The 20,282-nt window shown below is 38.5% G+C and overlaps 1 non-coding gene across 1 annotated transcript; it reads right to left on the bottom strand.

The window, feature by feature from the left end:
* Window positions 1-19,209: 19,209 nt before the first annotated feature.
* Window positions 19,210-19,317, bottom strand: LOC112739298 (small nucleolar RNA R71). Its single transcript, XR_003170230.1, has one exon. It is a non-coding gene; the product is annotated as a small nucleolar RNA R71 (small nucleolar RNA).
* Window positions 19,318-20,282: the final 965 nt, after the last annotated feature.

Genomic DNA, 20,282 nt, shown 5'->3' with positions numbered 1-20,282 from the left:
TCGTACAACTGTACCAGCAAGTGCACTAGGTCGTCCAAGTAATACCTGAGCGAGTCAGGGTCGATCCCACGAGGATTGTTGGTTTGAAGCAAGCTATGGTTATCTTGCAAATCTTAGTCAGGAAAAATCAGAAGGTTGTGTTTTTATGATAAGGGAAAACTATTCATAAGTTGTATTTGTAAATTGGGTTGGAGTCAGTAATAGGAATATAGTTGAGGATTGGAGTTGCTTTGTCTTTCTGAATTAACTCTGGCATTACTGTCTTCTTTTCTTGTGAGTGATATCTTCAATGGCAGGCTGTATGTGATCAACGCCTTTTTTGAGAGGTCGTCAATACTCCTCCGGATCTGAACCCCAGGGTTAGTGTGGATCCATCTCTGCTTGAGGGTGATGCTCGTACAGTCCATTCTCCTTAATGATCCTACTCAAAACGGATCAGAGAATGCTGCATCTTTGGGTTCTAGCCTCTACCACAGAGACCCTAATCTCCCCGTAAATTGACTGAACTGGTGTCTCGAGAAGTCCCCAACGAAGTCATGGATTAGCCGTTTGAGAGATGTATAATCAAGCTGGTGGTGCGTGCTTTCCACTGAAGTATTCACATGAACCCAAGTAGACGCGGGTGTTTGTCAGGCACGTTCATCTTAGTATGATGAACAAAGCTGATTGTCACTGATCATCCTATTCACCATGTTGAAGTACAAATATACATCTTAGAATTAATAATACACGGATCGAAGAGAAACATTAATACTTTTATTAATTCATAGGACTCAGCAGGGCTCCTCCCCTCAACCTTGGAGGTTTAGAAACTCATACTGAAAGGAAAATACAAAGTAGAACTCGAAATAATGGTAAATGATATGCGTCTCTCCCTCAGAGAGATGTAAAATAAGTCTTAAATACTAAATAGATGACTAGTAAGGGTAAAACAATCTATCTAGTGCTAAAATCCACTTCTGGGGCCCACTTGGTGAGTGTTTGGGCTGAGCTTTGATGAGATCCACGTGCTATGAGGCTCCTAGGGTGTTGAACACTGGCTAGGGGGTCCTCTATGAGCGTTTGGATACTGGACTCTACTCTGTGGGCACTGGATGCCTGGAAGGGGGCAGGTAGCTGGCGTTAGACGCTAGTTTTGGGAATCCTAATCCGAAGCAAAGTATAGAGTATTATACATTGCTGAAAAGATCTAGAAGTCAGATTTTCATAGTCGTTAAGAACGCTCCAATTGAACTTCTGTAACTCCAGAAAAGCTCTTCCGAATTCTAGGAGGTCAGATCTGGACAACATCTGCAGTGCTTTCTTTGTCTCTGAATCAGACTTCAGCTCTAGCTCTTCAATTTCAGCCAGAAAATACCTTAAATTGCAAAAAAATACAAAAACTTATAGTAGAATCCAAAAATACAAATTTAACACTAAAACCTATAAAAACTTAATAAAAACTAAATAAAACATACTAAAAACTATATGATAATGATGCCAAAAAGCGTATAAAATATCCGCTCATCACAACACCAAACTTAAACTGTTGCTTGTCCCCAAGCAACTAAAAACACAGTAGGATAAAAAAAATTAAGATATAATAAATTTCAAAGTTTTCAATGAAGCTCAGTTACAATCAGATGAGCGGGACTTAGTAGCTTTTTGCTTCTGAATAGTTTTGGCATCTCACTATCCATTGAAACTCAGAATGGTTGGCATCTCTAGGAACTTAGAATCCAGATGATATTATTGACTCTCCTAGTTTAGTTCTTTTTGATTCTTGAACATAGCTTTCAGAGTCTTAGCCGTGACCCTAAGCACCTTGTTTTCCAGTATTACCACCGGATACAATAATGCCACAGACACTTTAACTGGGTGAACCTTTTCAGATTATGACTCAACTTTGCTAGAGTCCCCAGATAGAGGTGTTCAGAGTTCTTAAGCACACTCTTTTTGCTTTGGACCACGACTTTAACCGCTCAGTCTCAAGCTTTTCACTTGACACCTTCACGCCATAAGCACATGGTTAGGGACAGCTTGGTTGAGCCGCTTAGGTAGGATTTTATTCCTGTAGGCCCTCCTATCCATTAATATTCAAATCCTTGGATCTTTTTACCCTTGCTTTTTGGTTTAAAAGGTTATTAGCTTTTTCAAACTGCCCTCCTTTTCCTGCATTTTTGGACAGTAATGGATTTTTTTGCTTTTTTATTCTTTTCTTTTTGCCATTTTTTTTTGCATGCATATGTATTTTTTTTTCAAGAATCAATTTTTAGATTTTTCTGATTACCAATAATACTTTTCCTTTTTCCTTATTCTTTCAAGAGCCAACATTCTAAAATTTCAATTTCAAATATGCACTGTTTAATCATACATTCAGTTAACAAAAGCAATGCCACCACGTCAAAATAATTGAACTATTCTTATTTTAAACTTGAAATTCATGAATCTCTCAATTCTTTTCAATTAAAATTTTCTTTTAAGCAAGGTGAGAGATATATGGAATATTTTACAAATTTAAGACATCAATGCAAATTATCATGCATCTAGAACAAGAGAACAAACAAAACATAACAGAAAATAGAAAATAATAAAAGGAAAGGAAGTGAAAAGAGAACGAGTCAACCTTTAATGGTGGCGGCTAGTGCTCCTCCTTAAGGATCCAATGTGATGCTTGATCTCTTCAATATCACTCCTTTGCATTTGTTGCTCTTCCCTCATAGCCCTTTGGTATTCCCTTATGGCTCTTTGATATTCTCTTATTTCATTCAGGGTGATGGATTGCTCTTGATGCTCCACCCTCAATTGCTCCATGTTAGTACTCAGTTCTCTAAGAGAAGTTTGCCATTGATCCCAATAGCTTTGGGGAGAGAAATACATCCCTTGAGGAATCTCATGGATCTCATGCTGAGGCTATTGCATAGGCTCTTGTGCATGCTTCTGGTTTGCTCCATCCTCTTCTTAGTGATGGGCTTGTCCTCCCCAATGGAGATATCTCCTTCTATGATAATTCCAACTGAATTGCGTAGATGACAGATGAAGTGTGGGAATGCCAACCTTGCATTGGTGGAAGGCTTCTCAGCTATCTTGTACAGTTCTTGAGGAATTACCTCATGTACTTCTACCTCACTTCCAATCATGATGCAATGAATCATGTTGGCTCTATTAACAGTCACTTATGACCGATTGCTAGTGGGGATGATGGAACGTTGGATGAATTCCAACCATCCTCTAGCTATGGGCTTTAGGTCAACCCTTCTTAGTTGAATGGGCTTGCCTTGGGAATCCATTTTTCACTGTGCTCCTTCCACACAGATGTCTGAGAGCACTTGATTCAATCTCTGATCAAAGTTGACTCTCCTAGTGTAAGGATGAGGATCTTCTTACATTAGAGGCAAGTTGAACGTCAATCTCACACTTTTCGGGCTGAAATCTAAGATTATCCCTCGGACCATGGTGATCCAATTCCTTGGATTTGGGTTCACCCTAGTGTCATGATTTTTAGTAACCCATGCATTAGCATAGAACTCTTGCACCATTAGAATCCCAACATTTTGAATGGAATTGGTTAAGACTTCCCAACCTCTTCTCCGGATCTCTCTTCGGATTTTTAGATACTCATTCTTCTTGAGCATGAAAGGGACCTCAGGGATCACTTTCTTCTCTGTCACTACTTCATAGAAGTGTTCTTGGTGAGCTTTGGTGATGAATCTCTCCATCTCCCAAGATTCAGAGGGAGTGGCTACTGCCTTTCTTTTCCTTTTTCTAGAGGAGTCTCCAACCTTAGGTTCCATGAATGGTAATGAAAAGGAAAAAGCTATGCTTTTCCAACACCAAACTTAAAACTTTTCTCATCCTTGAGCAAAAATAAAGAAAAGAGAAGAATGGAGTAAAAGAAGAAGAAAATAGAGGAAGAAAGAGGGAGAGTGAGAGAGCTCGGCCTTGTGGGTTTATGAGTGTATGAGAGATGTGTGTATGAAGGGTTATGATGTGGGGTATTTATAGGAGTGGGGATAGGTAGGGTTCGGCCATAGGGTGGGTTTTGGGTGGGAAATTTGATTTTAAAGTGGGTGGGGGTTAGTGGGAGTTATGATGGTGTGGGAAAGTGAAATGGATGTGATTGGGCTAGGGTTTTATTGGGAAGTATGTATGGGAAGTGTGAAAGTAAGTGGGGATAGGTGAAGACATTGTGGGACCCACTGGTCCTGAGAGGCTAGGGAATCTAAATTTCCTGCTTCTCTGCATTGGCGTTTGAACGCCCAGGGGCTACTCCCTGGCTGGCGTTCAACGCCAGCAATGCTGCCTATGAGGGGCGTTGAACGCCCAGCAGGGATACCCTGGTTGGCGTTCAACTTTAACACTCCATCCAGAATGTTCTGTTTTCACTACTGTGAATTCTATCTCTGTTCTGACTACTGCATATGATCATGACTCTAAAAGAAAATAAAAAATAAAAAGAAGTAAATAATTAATTAAGGTTGGGTTGCCTTCCAACAAGCGCTTCTTTAACGTCATTAGCTTGACGGTTAGCTCCTTACGTAGGTGAGTATGGGCTCAGATGTTTGGCCCTTACAGTGAACTTTCTTTCTGTCTTCTCATGAATGAGCTCCACATGCTCTAAAGACAGGATACGACTCACTGTATGTGGTAAAACTGGTTTCTTAGTGAAGACAACTCTCATGCTAGGTGAGAGGCCTTCAGTTGGGACTTTCTTGTCCCTCCAGCCTTTAGGTACTTTCTTCTTAGTACCTTTGTGCTTAGAGCTTGTTGATGGCTACCAAACACCAAACTTAGAATTGATGTTAAGGGGCTGTGTAATGCTCTACACAGAAAGAGAGGGTTAGAACACTAGATGTTGCATAGTTATCTCTCTTTTAGAGGGAGAATTGGGATGAGGCATCATGAACAAGATATGATCCTCCCTAATTGTAGGGTCAGTTTTCCCTTAGCCACATCAATGATAGCCGCAATGGCTAGAAAAGGTCTTCCAAGGATGACAGAGTCATCCTCATCCTCTCCTATGTCCAAGACTATAAAGTTTGCAAGGATGTAGTGGTTTTCAACTTTTACCAAAACATCCTCTACTAAGCCATATGGCTTTTTCATTGCCTTGTCTGTCATCTCTAGTGAGATGCTTGCTACTTGTACCTCAAGGATTCCCAGCTTTTCCATTACAAAGAGTGGCATGAGGTTAATCCTTGACCCTAGTTCACACAGAGCCTTGTCAAAGGTCATAGTACCTATGGTGCAAGGGATCAGAAAGTGTCCAGGATCTGGAAGCTTTTGAGGTAGCCTCTATTGAACCAAAGCATGGAGTTCTTTGGTAAGCAGTGGAGGTTCTTCCTCCAAAGGCTTTGAACCAAATAACTTGGTATTCAGCTTCATTAGAGCTCCTAGGTACCGAGCAATTTGCTCTTCCCTAGTGTCTTCATCCTCATCATAGGATGAGTAGTCATCAGAGCTCATGCACTACAGAAGTGCATTCAAAGGAACCTCTATGGTCTTTATGGCTTCCTTTGGTTTTGGGATAAAGGGTTCTTGAGTGGGACTTAAGCACTCAAAGGGTGTGCTTTTACTGGCGTTCAACGCCAGCTCTGATAGCTGTTTGGGCGTTGAACGCCCTTGCTTTCCACCCTTACTGGCATTAAACGCCAGTCCCTCTAGTGTTTTGGGCGTTGAACACCCAGCAGGGATATCCGTGCTGGCGTTCAACGCTAGCTTCCCTGAGTGTATGGGCGTTGAACGCCCAGTGAGGGGTTCCTCACTGGCGTTCAGCGCCAGAAGCCTGCCTGGTTGGGTGTTGAACGCACAGTGAGGGGTTCCTTACTGGCGTTCAACGCCAGAAAGCCTGCGTGCTTGGGTGTTAAACGCCCAGCTAGTGCTCCCTGGCTGGCATTCAACGCCAGCTCTGCTGCCAGGATGGGCGTTGAACGCCTAGTGATATGTCCTTCACTGGCGTTCAACGCCACCCCAATCTTCTCAAATTCAGAATCTACCTCCATGGTTATGGCCTTGCACTCTTCTCTAGGATTTAACTCAGTATTACTGGGAAGAGTTTCAGGAGGAATTTCAGGGGTCCTCTTGCTCAGTTGACCAACTTGCACCTCCAAATTTCTAGTAGAGGACCTTGTTTCATTCATGAATCTATGAGTGGTATTAGAGAGGCTGAAAACCAGAGTAACTAAGTCAGAAAGGCTCTGCTTAGAGGTTTCTATACTCTCTTGAGAAGATGGGAATGGTGGTCTGTTATTGAACCTATTTTGGTTCCTACCACCTTGATTGTTGTTGAAACCTTGCTGAGGTTTCTGCTGATCCTTCCATGAGAGGTTAGGATGGTTCCTCCATGGAGGATTGTAGGTGTTTCCATAGGGTTCTCCTATGTAATTTACCTCCTCCATGGTGAGTTGATCAGGATCATAAGCTTCTATTTCAGAAGAAGCTTTATGAGTACTGCCTGCTGCAGTTTGCATTCCAATCAGATGCTGTAAGATCATATTGACCTGCTGGGTCAAGATCTTATTTTGATGGATATTGTTGTTTTGCCAACCCCTAGGCATCTTCTTTTTGGGGCCTTCCTCCTTGGTGGATGGTGTACATCCAACACCAAACTTACGTTTGGTCTTAGAAGGGATTGAGTTGATTTCAATCAAGGGGTTTTTCTTCTCCAATACCTCTACAAAAGAGATATTGAGTTGCAGCTTCTTGGGGGATACGAAGAAATGAGTCAGTTGCTCATCTTCAAGCTCTATCTGCATGCCAATGAGAAGTGGCTCTTGAGGCTCTTTCACCTTTGCAAGGGTGAGCTCTGTGGTAACCACAGGTTCCTCTTGCACACCCAGAGAAGAATCAACTTGAGGTTCCTTCTCTTCTATAGGGGTGTACTCAATGGCATTCTCAGAATCGTTCTGGTCCTTGAGTCCCTCAGTAGCAGACTCCTGAGGTTCGGCCTCTTTGGTGAAGACTATAGTCTCACCTTCTTTTAAGGTCTCCTTCCCAGAAAGCATCAGGCTTTTTGTGAGGCCCTTATAGGGATGCACCTCCTCAAATAACTCAGAGGGATAGGTATTAACCAGCTCAGGTGTCCACTGGTTGCAAGTTTGAGTGTCTCCTTGAGGGTGGTCACCACTCATAACACTAGGAGCACTACAATTCTCAGCAGAGAGTGCGGCTAAAGTCTCCCTGTCTAGAACTTCTGTCCTGACTGGGGTCTGAACATCTGTTGCTAACTTAGCCAATCTCTGCGAAGGAGAGAACTTGTTCAGAAATTTGTTAACAACCTTATCCCAGTTGTTCACACTTCTCTTGGGTACATCATTCCACCAATATTTTGCTCGATCTCTCAGAGTAAATGGGAACAGTTTTAACTTGTGAAATTCAGGGTCCACTCCATTGGTGTCTATAGTGTCACAGAACTATAGAAAGTCAGAGATAAATTTACTGGGGGTCTTCCTGTGGGTGTTCGTGAAATTGAAACTTCTGCAGTACTAGAGCGATCAGTTATGGGTTGATCTAAAAGTTGTTAGCTCCAGTGGCAGGTCTAGAGTTACTTCTACCATAGAAGTCAAAAGAGTAGCCACCAAGACCCTTTTTTGCCTCTCCTTCATATTCAGCCATGTCTTCAGCTTTTTGTTCAATATTTTCTGAAAGGTTTCTTCCGGAATGTTGTGCTTTAATTTGTTATAAGAGGCTCCTCCTTAAAGTCTTTTCAGGTTCAGGATGAAGATCAAAGAGGGGTTCTTTATCCCTGTTCCTGGTCATAAACAAGAAAAAGAAAAGAAGAAAGCTTTTTGTGCTACTTGGACAAAAGAGCTTCCAGTGAGATGTGAAGAAAGAAAAGAAGATAGAAAAGTGAAGATGGAGGATGAGAGAGAAGAAGAATACCTTGAAAATAGGGGATAGGAGTTCGAATAAATAGAAGTAGAAGAGAAGAAAAGTAGAAATAGAAAAGATAAATAAGAATTAAAATATTTTTGTTTTTATTTTATTTATTTATTATTTTCGAAAATTAAGGTTATTAATTTAAAAAGAATTGAAAATTAGTTAGTGATTTTCGAAAATAGGAGAGAAGAAGAGTAGAATTTTTGAAAATTAAGAGAGAAGAGTTAGTTAGGAAATTTTGAAAAAGAGGAGAGAGAATATAAGATATTAATTAAGAAAAAATTTTAAAATAAAATAAGATGAGAGATAAGATAAGAAAAGATTTGAAATTGAAATTTGAAATTAGAAAAAGATAAGATAAGAAATTAAAAAGATTTGAAAAAGATTTGATTTTAAAAATTGAGATTAGAAAAGATAGGATAAGAAACAAAAAAGATTTGAAAAAGATAAGATTTGAAATTTGATTTTGAAAAAGATTTGATTTTTAAAATTTGATTTTGAAAAAGATAAGATTTTTAATTTTGAAAAGATTTGATTTTTTGAAAACTTGAAGACTAAGATAAGATAAGATAAAAATTTGAAATTGAAATCTAAATTTTTATTTTAAAATTTGTGAAAATTACTTAAAAGATAAGATAGAAAAGATATTTTTTTATTTTTGAATTTAATGATGAAAGAGAAAAACAAGTAAAAGACACAAAACTTAAAAATTTTTAGATCAAAATAAAAAGAAAACACAAGAACACTTTGAAGACAAACAAGAACAACAAGAACAAGACTCAAAGACTCAAAGAACACAAGAACATAAAAAGGACACCAAACTTAAAATTTTTAGAAAACCAAAAAGAAATTTTTGAAAATTACAAGAAAGGTAACAAGAAGACACCAAACTTAAAGACTTGACACAAGGTTTAAACAAAGGAAAACAATTTTTGAAAAATTTTTGAAAGGAAGATACCAAAAAATCGAAAATTGCATTAAGAACAAAAATAAGGACTTATAGGGGACGAAAATTTTAACCAAGAACAAAATAAAAAGACTCAAACCAAGAATAAAGATCTAATAAAGAAAATAAAAACTTTTGAAAAAGGTTTTTGAAGAAGTTTTAAAATTTTTGGAATTGAAAAACAGAAAACAGGAAAGACTCAAACAAAATCAAAGATCAAAAAAAGAAAAGAAAACAAAAATTAAAAGACTCAAATAAAATAAAAATTACCTGATCTAGGGAGCAAGACAATCCGTCAGTTTGTCCAAACTCGACCAATCCCCGACAACGGAACGAATCCCCACACTTTCGTACAGCTGTACCAGTAAGTGCACTGGGTCGTCCAAGTAATACTTGAGCGAGTCAGAGTCGATCCCACGAGGATTGGTGGTTTGAAGCAAGCTATGGTTATCTTGCAGTTCTTAGTCAGGCGAAATCAGAAGGTTGTGTTTTTATGATAAGGGGAAACTATTCATAAGTTGTATTTGTAAATTGGGTTGGAGTCAGTAATAGGAATATAGTTGAGGATTGGAGTTGCTTTGTCTTTCTGAATTAACTCTGGCATTACTGTCTTCTTTGCTTATGAGTGATCTCTTCAATGGCAGGTTGTATGTGATCAACGCCTTTTTTTGAGAGGTCGTTAATACTCCTCCAGATCTGAACCCCAAGGTTAGTGTGGATCCATCTCTGCTTGATGGTGAAGCTCGTACAATCCATTCTCCTTAATGATCCTACTCAAAATGTCACAGACAAGGTCGGATCATCCAGATCAGAGAATGCTGCATCTTTGGGTTCTAGCCTCTATCATAGAGACCCTAATCTCCCCATAAATCGGCTGAACTGGTGTCTCGAGAAGTCCCCAACGAAGTTGTGGATTAGCCGTCTGAGAGATGTATAATCAAGCTGGTAGTGCGTGTTTTCCACTGAAGTATTCACACAAACCCAGGTAGACGGGGGTGTTTGTCAGGCACGTTCATCTTAGTATGATGAACAGAGCTTATTAATCACACACGGATCGAAGAGAAACAGTAATACTTTTATTAATTCATAGGACTCAGCAGGGCTCCTCCCCTCAACCTAGGAGGTTTAGAACTTCATACTGAAAGCAAAATACAAAGTATAACTCGAAATAATGGTAAATGATATGCGTCTCTCCCTTAGAGAGATGTAAAATAAGTCTTAAATACTAAATATATGACTAGTAAGGGTAAAACAGTCTATCTAGTGCTAAAATCCACTTCTGGGGCCCACTTGGTGAGTGTTTGGGCTGAGCTTTGATGAGATCCACCTGCTATGAGACTCCTAGGGTGGTGAACGCTGGCTAGGGGGTCTTCTCTGGGCGTTTGGACACTGGACTCTGCTCTGTGGGCGCTGGACGCCTGGAAGGGGGCAGGTAGCTGGCGTTGGACACCCGTTTTAGGCCTTCTAATCTGTAGCAAAGTAAAAACTATTATACATTGATAGAAAGCTCTGGAAGTCTGCTTTCCATAGCCGTTGAGAACGCTCCAATTGGACTTCTGTAACTCTAGAAAAGCTCTTCCGAATGCCAGGAGGTCAGATCCGGACAACATCTGCAGTGCTTTCTCTGTCTTTGAATCAGACTTCAGCTCCAGCTCCTCAATTTCAGTCAGAAAATACCTGAAATTGCACAAAAATACAAAAACTCATAGTAGAATCCAAAAATGCAAATTTAACACTAAAAACTATAAAAACTTAATAAAAACTAAACAAAACATACTAAAAACTATATGAAAATGATGCAAAAAAGCGTATAAAATATCCGCTCATCAACAAGCATCACAAGTGATGTCTTTGTCAAATTTTATCAAAGGAAGACCTCTCACTAATTCTTTCTTAACAAGCTTGTTTTTTTAAAACATGCTAGCATGACCCAATCTCTTGTGCCATAGCCACTTTTCAGATTCTTTAGAGTGAAAACAAGCTACATTTTGATCCTTTAGTTCATCAAGTGTACGTTCATACACATTATCACAAGGCTTAGCAATAAATAATACATCATTGGTCTTTTCTTTTACAACACAGCATTCCAATCTTTTAAAATTACCAAATAACCAAAATCACACAATTGACTTATGCTCAAAAGGTTATGCCTTAAGCCATTAACTAAAAAGACATCATCAATACAAGTAGAGTGATTGTTACCTAATTTTCCAACAGTAACTATTTTACCTTTTCCATCATCTCCAAAGGTCACAAAACCTCTATCATACTTGTTGAGTTTAATGAAGAAAGTTGACCTTCCAGCCATGTGCCTAGAATACCCACTATCCAAGTATCACATGTCTTTCTTGTTCTTGGATGCTAGGCATATCTGCATAAGATTTCAATCAACCTTAGGTATCCAAATTAATTTGGATCCTTTGAAGTTAATCCACCTTGTTTGCCCAAGTGCATTGAAATCACAAACAATATTGTAAATTTGGTTTCCTACTCTTTTTTTTTCAATGAAGCATTGTAAGTAAGAATGACCTATTTTCTTACAATTAAAGCAATGATTTTCTGATGCATGTTGTTGAAATTGATTTGAATTTTAATGCTGGAAATGATTTAGGACCTATGTTTTTCTGGTTTTTGGAAGATGTGCATTTCTTTTGACAAAGTGATTTTTGTTGTTTTTGTTCCTTTTTGCAAAAGCACTCAAACCAAAATTTTTGTAAGCATATGGGCCTTTTGAAGATGATGTTCTATTTTGAAAATATGGATTTTTGCACGTAACCTCATTGGTTGAAATATAGCCCAGACCCGATTTGTTTGATACAGGTTCAGTTCTTGAAGATGATTCAGTTTCCTCAAAATAAGAGTTTTCAAATTCTTCTTCACAGGTTGGAATAAATCCCAAACCAGATTTGTTGATTGTAGGTTTTGTTTTTAAAGAAGAGGTAATGAATTTTATAGAGGAGTTATCCAAAACTGCATCATCCTTTGTCACATATCCTAAACCCGATTTTTCAAACAATGGTCTTTGATTTACAAATAATTTGTCTAAGTTGCTAGAACTTTGAGTAAATTTTGCTAAATCACCATTCAGTCTTTTAATCATTTCATTTAATCTTTCATTTTCAGCAATAAGCTCTTGAGAAGGGTCCACAACGTGCTTTCCTTTTAGTTTTTCAAGTTCAGATTTTAGAAATCTGTTTTCTTCAATAATGTCCGAAGCACATTCGGTTTCCTTCACATTTTCTTTCAAAAAATCATTTTTAGCTTTCAACATTTCTTTTTCAGATTTACATTTAGTATATTTTTCCAGCAGTTTTGCAGAATTTAGTGTGAGATCATCAATTATATCATGTAAATCATATATGGACAAGTCATAGTAATTTACCTCATCAAGTTGATCATCACCAGCTATAAAGCATATTTGAGCTTCGCATTCGGAGTGTTCTTCCTCATCCAAATCGTTTTCAAGATCCTCCCAAGATGCCATGAGCACTCTCTTCTTTTCTTTCTTTCCTTTGTCCTCATTCTTGATTTTTGGACAGTTGTACTTGAGATGTCTAGTTCACGAATCCCCACGCTTCGTACAGCTGAACCAACAAGTGTATTGGGTCGTCCAAGTAATACCTGAGCGAGCCAGGATCGATCCCACGAGGATTATGGTTTGAAGCCAGCTATGGTTATCTTGCAGGTCTTAGTTAGGCGGATGGAAGAGTTGTTGGATTTTTGAGATCTGAACTAGGTTGATATGTTTACAATGATAATCTTAAAACTTAGATGGTTAAGGCTGGGAATTACTTTGTCCTTCTAGATTAACTCTAGTCTTACTGTCTTCTTCAATTGTGGATGATTCCTTCAATGCCAGGCTGTATGTGATCAACGCCTTTCTTGAGAGGTCATCAATGCTCTTCTAGATCTGAACACCAGGGTTAGTACACATCTAGTCTGATTGAGGGTGAAGCTCCTACAGTCCATTCTCTTTAATGATCCTACTCAAAACGCCACAGACAAGGTCGGATCTTTCGAAAAAGAGAATGCTGCTCCTTTGGGTTCTAGCCTCTACCACAGAGACCCTAATCTCCCCATACCTCGGCTGAATTGGTGTTTTCGAGAAGTCCCCAATGAGGTCGTGGATTAGCCGTCTGAGAGATGCATAATCAAGTTGGCAGTTCGATACTTTCCAGTCACGTATTCACACGAACCCAAGTAGACACGGGTGGTTGTCAGGCACGCTGTCTTAGTATGATAAATGGAGCTTATTGTCATGAATCATCCCATTCATCATGTTGAGGAACGAGTATACATCTTAGAATTGAATCAAACACGGATTGAAGAGAAACAGTAGTACTTTTATTAATTCATAGAACTCAGCAGGGCTCCTCCGCTTAACCTAGGAGGTTTAGAAACTCATACTGATAGGAAATACAATGATAAACGAAAATATGGTGTAGAGGTCTCCCTGATTATGTAAAATATATCACTTAAATACTAAACTAATGACTAGGAGGCCTCTAGGGCGTTTGGACACTGGTCTCTTCTCCTTGGGCGCTGGATGCCTGGAAGGGGGCAGGAGGCTGGCGTTGGATGCTAGTCTTGGGCCTTCTAATCTGAAGCAAAGTAAGGACTATTATACATTTCTGGAAAGCTATGGAAGTCAGATTTTCATAGCCGTTGAGAACGCTCAATTTAGACTTCTGTAACTCCAGAAAAGCTCTTTCGAGTGCAAAGAGGTCAGATTCAGACAGCTTCTGCAGTGCTTTCTCTGTCTCTGAATCAGACTTTTGCTCCAGCTCCTCAATTTCAGCCAGAAAATACCTGAAATTGCATAAAAACACAAACTCAAAGTAGAATCCAAAAATGTAAATTTAACACTAAAACCTATGAAAACTTAATGAAAACTAAACAAAACATGCTAAAAACTATATGAAAATGATGCCAAAAAGCGTATAAAATATCTGCTCATCAATGTCTAGCTTCCTTACAGTGGTGACAAATCACCTTGCTCATGTTCTTCTTGTACTCTTTTGAGCTTGACCCTTTGTACTTGCCTTTGTTCCTCATTAGCCTTCTGAGTCTCCTAACAAAAAACACAAGTTCATCATCTGAAAAACCATCACTAGACTCACTCTCTTTTGATTCTATTTTTGACTTAAGGGCTATTCCCTTTTGCTTTGAGTCTGTGTTTGTGTGTGTGGCATCATGGGCAAGGATTTTTTCTTTCAGATCATCATAGGTTATAGGACTTAGGTTATTACTCTCGGCTAGGACAGTGGTTGTTGTTTCCCATTCCTTTGTGAGGCTTCTAAGGAGTTTTCTCACTAGGGTTTATTCTGAGTAGGTTGTACCCATAGCATCGAGGTTGTTGATTATGATTGAGAATCTCTCAAATGCTTCATCAACATTTTCTCCATCCTTCATGTTGAATATCTCATATTCTTTTCGCAGCATATCAATCCTCGTTTCTTTGACCTGTTTAGTGCCTTTGTGTGTAACCTGGAGTTTCTCCCAAATTTCTTTGGCTGTCTTGCATCTAGATATCTTTCGATACTCTTCAAAGTTGATAGCACAGTAAAGAAGGTTGATGGCTTTAGCATTCAGCTCCACTTTCTTCTTATCGTCGTCGTTCCATTCAGTTTCTTCTTTTGGAGTCACTACTCTATCAGCACTTGTTTTTGTTGGAATTTTGGGGCCGCTTACAACAATCTTCCATATGTTGCAGTCAATGAATTGGATGAAGATCTGCATCATCTCTTTCCAGTAAGCATAATTTTTCCATTGAAGAAAGGTGGCCTGTTTTTTGACTGGTCTTCAGTTAGAGTGTAGGCAACTGTGGTTGTACCCAAGTTGTTCGCCATTGGACCTTTGCTCCAAGCGGTGACGCTTGATTCTTGAGACCCTGGCTCTAGATACCAATTGAAGGTTGTAGAAGGCTTAGAGAAGGGGGTTGAATCTATGGCCTTCTTTTACTTTAATGAAATAACTCTTTAAATACAAACTTTCAGTCTGAATCTGTTTGAACTCAGTAGTAGAAAATTGATGAGATAATTTCTTTTTATCTCATGAATATCAGAAAACAGAACAGAGAAGGGAAGAGAGAAGCTGACACCCAGTGACGGATTGATGAGTGGATAATTTATACGCTTTTTGGCATTGTTTTTAGTATGTTTTTAGTAGGATCTAATCACTTTTAGGGATGTTTTCATTAGTTTTTATGTTAAATTCACATTTTTGGACTTTACTATGAGTTTGTGTGTTTTTCTGTGATTTCAGGTATTTTCTGGCTGAAATTGAGGGACTTGAGCAGAAATCAGATTCAGAGGTTGAAAAAGGACTGCTAATGCTGTAGGATTCTGACCTCCCTGCACTCAAAGTGGATTTTCTGGAGCTACAGAACTCGAAATGGTGCGCTTCCAATTGCGTTGGAAAGTAGACATCCAGGGCTTTCCAGAAATATATAATAGTTCATACTTTGGCCAAGAAGTGACGACGTAAACTGGCGTTCAACGCCAGCCTTCTGCCCAAATCTGGCGTCCAGCGCCAGAAAAGGATCCAAAACCAGAGTTGAACGCCCAAACTGGCACAGAAACTGGCGTTCAACTCCACAAATGGCCTCTGCACGTGCTACACTTAAGCTCAGCCCAAACACACACCAAGTGGGCCCCAGAAGTGGATTTATGCATCAATTACTTACTCATGTAAACCCTAGTGACTAGTTTATTATAAATAGGACCTTTTACTAGTCTTTTTGACCATCTTTGGATTACCTTATGATCCTTTGATCACGTTTAGGGGGCTGGCCATCTCGGCCATGCCTGGACCTTTCACTTATGTATTTTTAACGGTAGAGTTTCTACACTCCATAGATTAAGGTGTGGAGCTCTGCTGTTCCTCAAAGATTAATGCAAAGTACTACTATTTTCTATTCAATTCTTCTTATTTCTCTTCTAAGATATCTATTCGCACCCAAGAACGTGATGAAGGTGATGATTATGTGTGACGCTCATCATCCTTCTCCCTTATGAACGCGTGCCTGACAAACACTTCCGTTCTACATGAAATAAGCTAGAATGAATATCTCTTAGATCTCCTAACCAGAATCTTCGTGGCGTAAGCTAGAATGATGGCGGCATTCAAGAGAATCCGGAAGGTCTAAACCTTGTCTGTGGTATTCCGAGTAGGATTCAATGATTGAATGACTGTGACGAGCTCCTAACTCGCGATTGCAGGGCGTTAGTGACAGACGCAAAAGGATAGTAAATCCTATTCCATCATGATCGAGAACCAACAGATGAATAGCCGTGCCGTGACAGGGTGCGTGAGCATATTATTCACTGAGAGGATAAGATGAAGCCATTGACAAGGGTGATGCCTCCAGACGATTAGCCGTGCCGTGGCAGGGCATTGGATCATTTTCCCGTGAGATGACTGAAAGTAGCCATTGACAGTGGTGATGTATCACATAAAGCCAGCCATGGAAAGGAATGAGACTGATTGGATGAAGATAGCAGGAAAGCAGAGGTTCAGAGGAACAGAAAGCATCTCCACTCGCTTATCTGAAATTCCTACCAATGATTTACATAAGTATCTCTATCTCTATTTTATTATTTATTATTCGAAAACACCATTATCACTTTATATCTGCCTGACTGAGATTTACAAGGTGACCATAGCTTGCTTTATACCAACAATCTCCGTGGGATTCGACCCTTACTCACGTAAGGTATTACTTGGACGACCCAGTGCACTTGCTGGTTAGTTGTATCGAAGTTGTGACAATTATGAATTAAGATCAAAGCACCAAGCTTTGGAGCCATTACCAGGGATTGTTCGAGCCTGGACATCACAATTTCGTGCACCAATTTTTTGGCGCCGTTGCCGGGGATTGTTTGAGTTTTCGGCAAGCTTTTGGTCCGGTAACATCAGTGCCAGATTCCCTTTTGATCCGGCAACAGCACCAAGTTTTTGGCGCCGTTGCCGCGGATTGTTTGAGTTTGGACAACTAACGGCTCATCTTGTTGCTCAGATTAGGTAATTTTCTTTTCGTTTTATTTTCAAAAATCTTTCAAAATTATTTTCAAAAATCTCTCATATGTTTTCGAAAAAAATAAAAATGTTTTCAAAAATTTATTCAAAATTTTTAAGAATGAATTCTAGTGTTTCATGAAGCATGTGAAGCCTGGCTGGCTGTAAAGCCATGTCTAAATTCTTTTGGACTGAGGCTTGCAATTTGTTATCAAAGAGCAATATACTCTCGTGTTAAAGGCTAAAGCTTGGCTGGCCATTGGCCATGTCTAGTGTTTTGGACTGGAGCTTTCTTTGAAAGCTTGGCTGGCTAGTGAGCCATGTCTAATTCCTGGACTGAAGCTTTAGACTAACAATACAAGATTCCTGGAATTCATATTAAAAATTTTGGAATCCTTATTTTTCTTTTTCATATAATTTTCAAAAAATATAAAATAAAAATCCAAAAAAATTAGAAAATCATAAAAATCAAAAATATTTTCTGTTTCTTGTTTGAGTCTTGAGTCACATTATAAGTTTGGTGTCACTTGCATATGCATCTTGCATTTTTTCGAAAATATCATGCATTCATAGTGTTCTTCATGATCTTCAAGTTGTTCTTGGTAAGTCTTCTTGTTTGATCTTGATGATTTTTTGTTTTGTGTCTTTTCATGTTTATCATATGCATTCTTGAATTCTTAGTGCCTAAGCATTAAAGAATTCTAAGTTTGGTGTCTTGCATGTTTTCTTTGCATTAAAAATTTTTCAAAATTGTGTCTATGATGTTCATCTTGGCATTCAAAGTGTTCTTGGTGTTCATCTTGACATTCATAGCATTCTTGCATGCATCACATATTTTGATCTAAAAATTTCATGCATTGCATCATTTTAGTGTTTTTCTCTTGCATCATAAAAATTCAAAAATAAAAAAAATATCTTTCCCTTTTTCTCTCATCAAATTCGAAAATTTGGATTGACTTTTTCAAAAATTTTTAAAATCAAATTGTTTTCTTATGAGTCAAATCAAATTTTCAATTTGAAAATCTTATCTTTTTCAAAATCTTTTCAAAAATCAAATCTTTTTCAAAATTATTAGTTATTTTCGAAAATTTCAAAAATATTTTTCAAAAATCTTTTTCTTATTTTTATAACAAATTTTCGAAAATAACATAATCAATTAATGTTTTGATTCAAAAATTTGAAGTTTGTTACTTGCTTGTTAAGAAAGATTCAAACTTTAAGTTCTAGAATCATATCTTGTGATTTTTTTTATGAATCAAGTCATTAATTGTGATTTTAAAAATCAAATCTTTTTCAAAACTAATTTCAATCATATCTTTTCAAAAATATCTTCTTATCTTATCTTTTTCAAAAATATCTTTTCAAAATATCTTTTCTAACTTCCTAACTTCTTATCTTTTCAAAATTTGTTTCAACTAACTAACTAACTTTTTGTTTGTTTCTTAACTTTTTCAAAACCACCTAACTAACTCTCTCTCTCAATTTTCGAAAATATCTTCTCCCTTTTTCAAAACTTTCTTTTTAATTAACTAATTATTTTTATTTTTTATTTTTGATTTCAAAAAAATTTCGAAAAAAAATATACTAACAATTTTCAAAAACTATTTTCAAAAATCACTAACTCTTTTTCAAAATAATTTTCGAAAATTATTCCTCCCCCATCTCATTCTATTTATTTATTCATATCCTAACATCTCATCTCACATCTCTTCCATTCGTACAGTTGCATCTCTTCCTTTACATCACGTGCATTGTCTCCCCCTCTTCTCTTCCACTCACAAAGGGATCCCTATACTGTGGTATAAAGGATCTCTATTATTATTATTATTATTTTTCTGTGCCTTCTTCTTTGTCATATGAGCAGGAGCAAGGATAAGAACATTCTTGTGGAAGCAGATCCAGAACCTGAAAGGACTCTAAAGAGAAAATTAAGAGAAGCTAAAATACAACAATCCAGAGATAACCTTTCAGAAATTTTCGAACAGGCAGAGGAGATGGCAGCCGAAAATAATGATAATACAAGGAAGATGCTTGGTGACTTTACTGCACCTAATTCCAATTTACATGGAAGAAGCATCTCCATTCCTGCCATTGGAGCAAACAATTTTGAGCTGAAACCTCAATTAGTTTCTCTGATGCAGCAGAACTGCAAGTTTCATGGACTTCCATCTGAAGATCCTTTTCAGTTCTTAACTGAATTCTTGCAGATATGTGATACTGTTAAGACTAATGGAGTAGATCCTGAAGTCTACAGGCTCATGCTTTTCCCTTTTGCTGTAAGAGACAGAGCTAGATTATGGTTGGATTCTCAACCTAAAGACAGCCTGAATTCTTGGGATAAGCTGGTCACGGCTTTCTTAGCCAAGTACTTTCCTCCTCAAAAGCTGAGCAAGCTTAGAGCTGATGTTCAAACCTTCAGGCAGAAAGAAGGTGAATCCCTCTATGAAGCTTGGGAAAGATACAAACAGTTGACCAAAAAGTGTCCTTCTGACATGCTTTCAGAATGGACCATCCTGGATATATTCTATGATGGTCCGTCTGAGTTATCTAAGATGTCATTGGATACCTCTGCAGGTGGATCCATTCACCTAAAGAAAACGCCTGCAGAAGCTCAAGAACTCATTGACATGGTTGCTAATAACCAGTTCATGTACACTTCTGAAAGGAATCCTGTGAGTAATGGGACGCCTATGAAGAAGGGAGTTCTTGAGGTTGATACTCTGAATGCCATATTGGCTCAGAACAAAATATTGACTCAGCAAGTCAATATGATTTCTCAGAGTCTGCATGGAATGCAAGCTGCATCCAACAGTACTCAAGAGGCTTCTCCTGAAGAAGAAGCTTATGATCCTGAGCACCCTGCAATAGCAGAGGTAAATTACTTAGGTGAAGCTTATGGAAACACCTATAACTCAACATGGAGAAATCATCCAAATTTCTCATGGAAGGATCAAAAGCCCCAACAAGGCTTTAATAATGGTGGAAGAAACAGGTTTAGCAATAGCAAGCCTTTTCCATCATCAACTCAGCAACAGACAGAGAACTCTGAACAAAATGCTTCTAATTTAGCAAATCTAGTCTCTGATCTATCTAAGGCCACTGTAAGTTTCATGAATGAAACAAGGTCTTCCATTAGAAATCTGGAAGCACAAGTGGGCCAGCTGAGTAAAAGGATCACTGAAATCCCTCCTAGTACTCTTCCAAGCAATACAGAAGAGAACCCAAAAGGAGAGTGCAAGGCCATTGACATAAGCGCCATGGCCGAACCTCTGAGGAGAGGAGAGGACGTGAATCCCAAGGAGGAGGACCTCCTGGGACGTCCAGTGATCAATAAGGAGCTTCCCTCTGAGGAACCAAAGGACTCTGAGGCTCATCTAGAGACCAAAGAGATTCCATTGAACCTCCTTATGCCCTTCATGAGCTCTGATGAGTATTCCTCTTCTGAAGAGAATGAGGATGTCAC

Source organism: Arachis hypogaea, chromosome 13 (genome assembly GCF_003086295.3).
Source record: "Arachis hypogaea cultivar Tifrunner chromosome 13, arahy.Tifrunner.gnm2.J5K5, whole genome shotgun sequence".
Lineage (NCBI taxonomy): Eukaryota > Viridiplantae > Streptophyta > Magnoliopsida > Fabales > Fabaceae > Arachis > Arachis hypogaea.
This window is presented reverse-complemented; position numbering and strand designations above follow the sequence as displayed.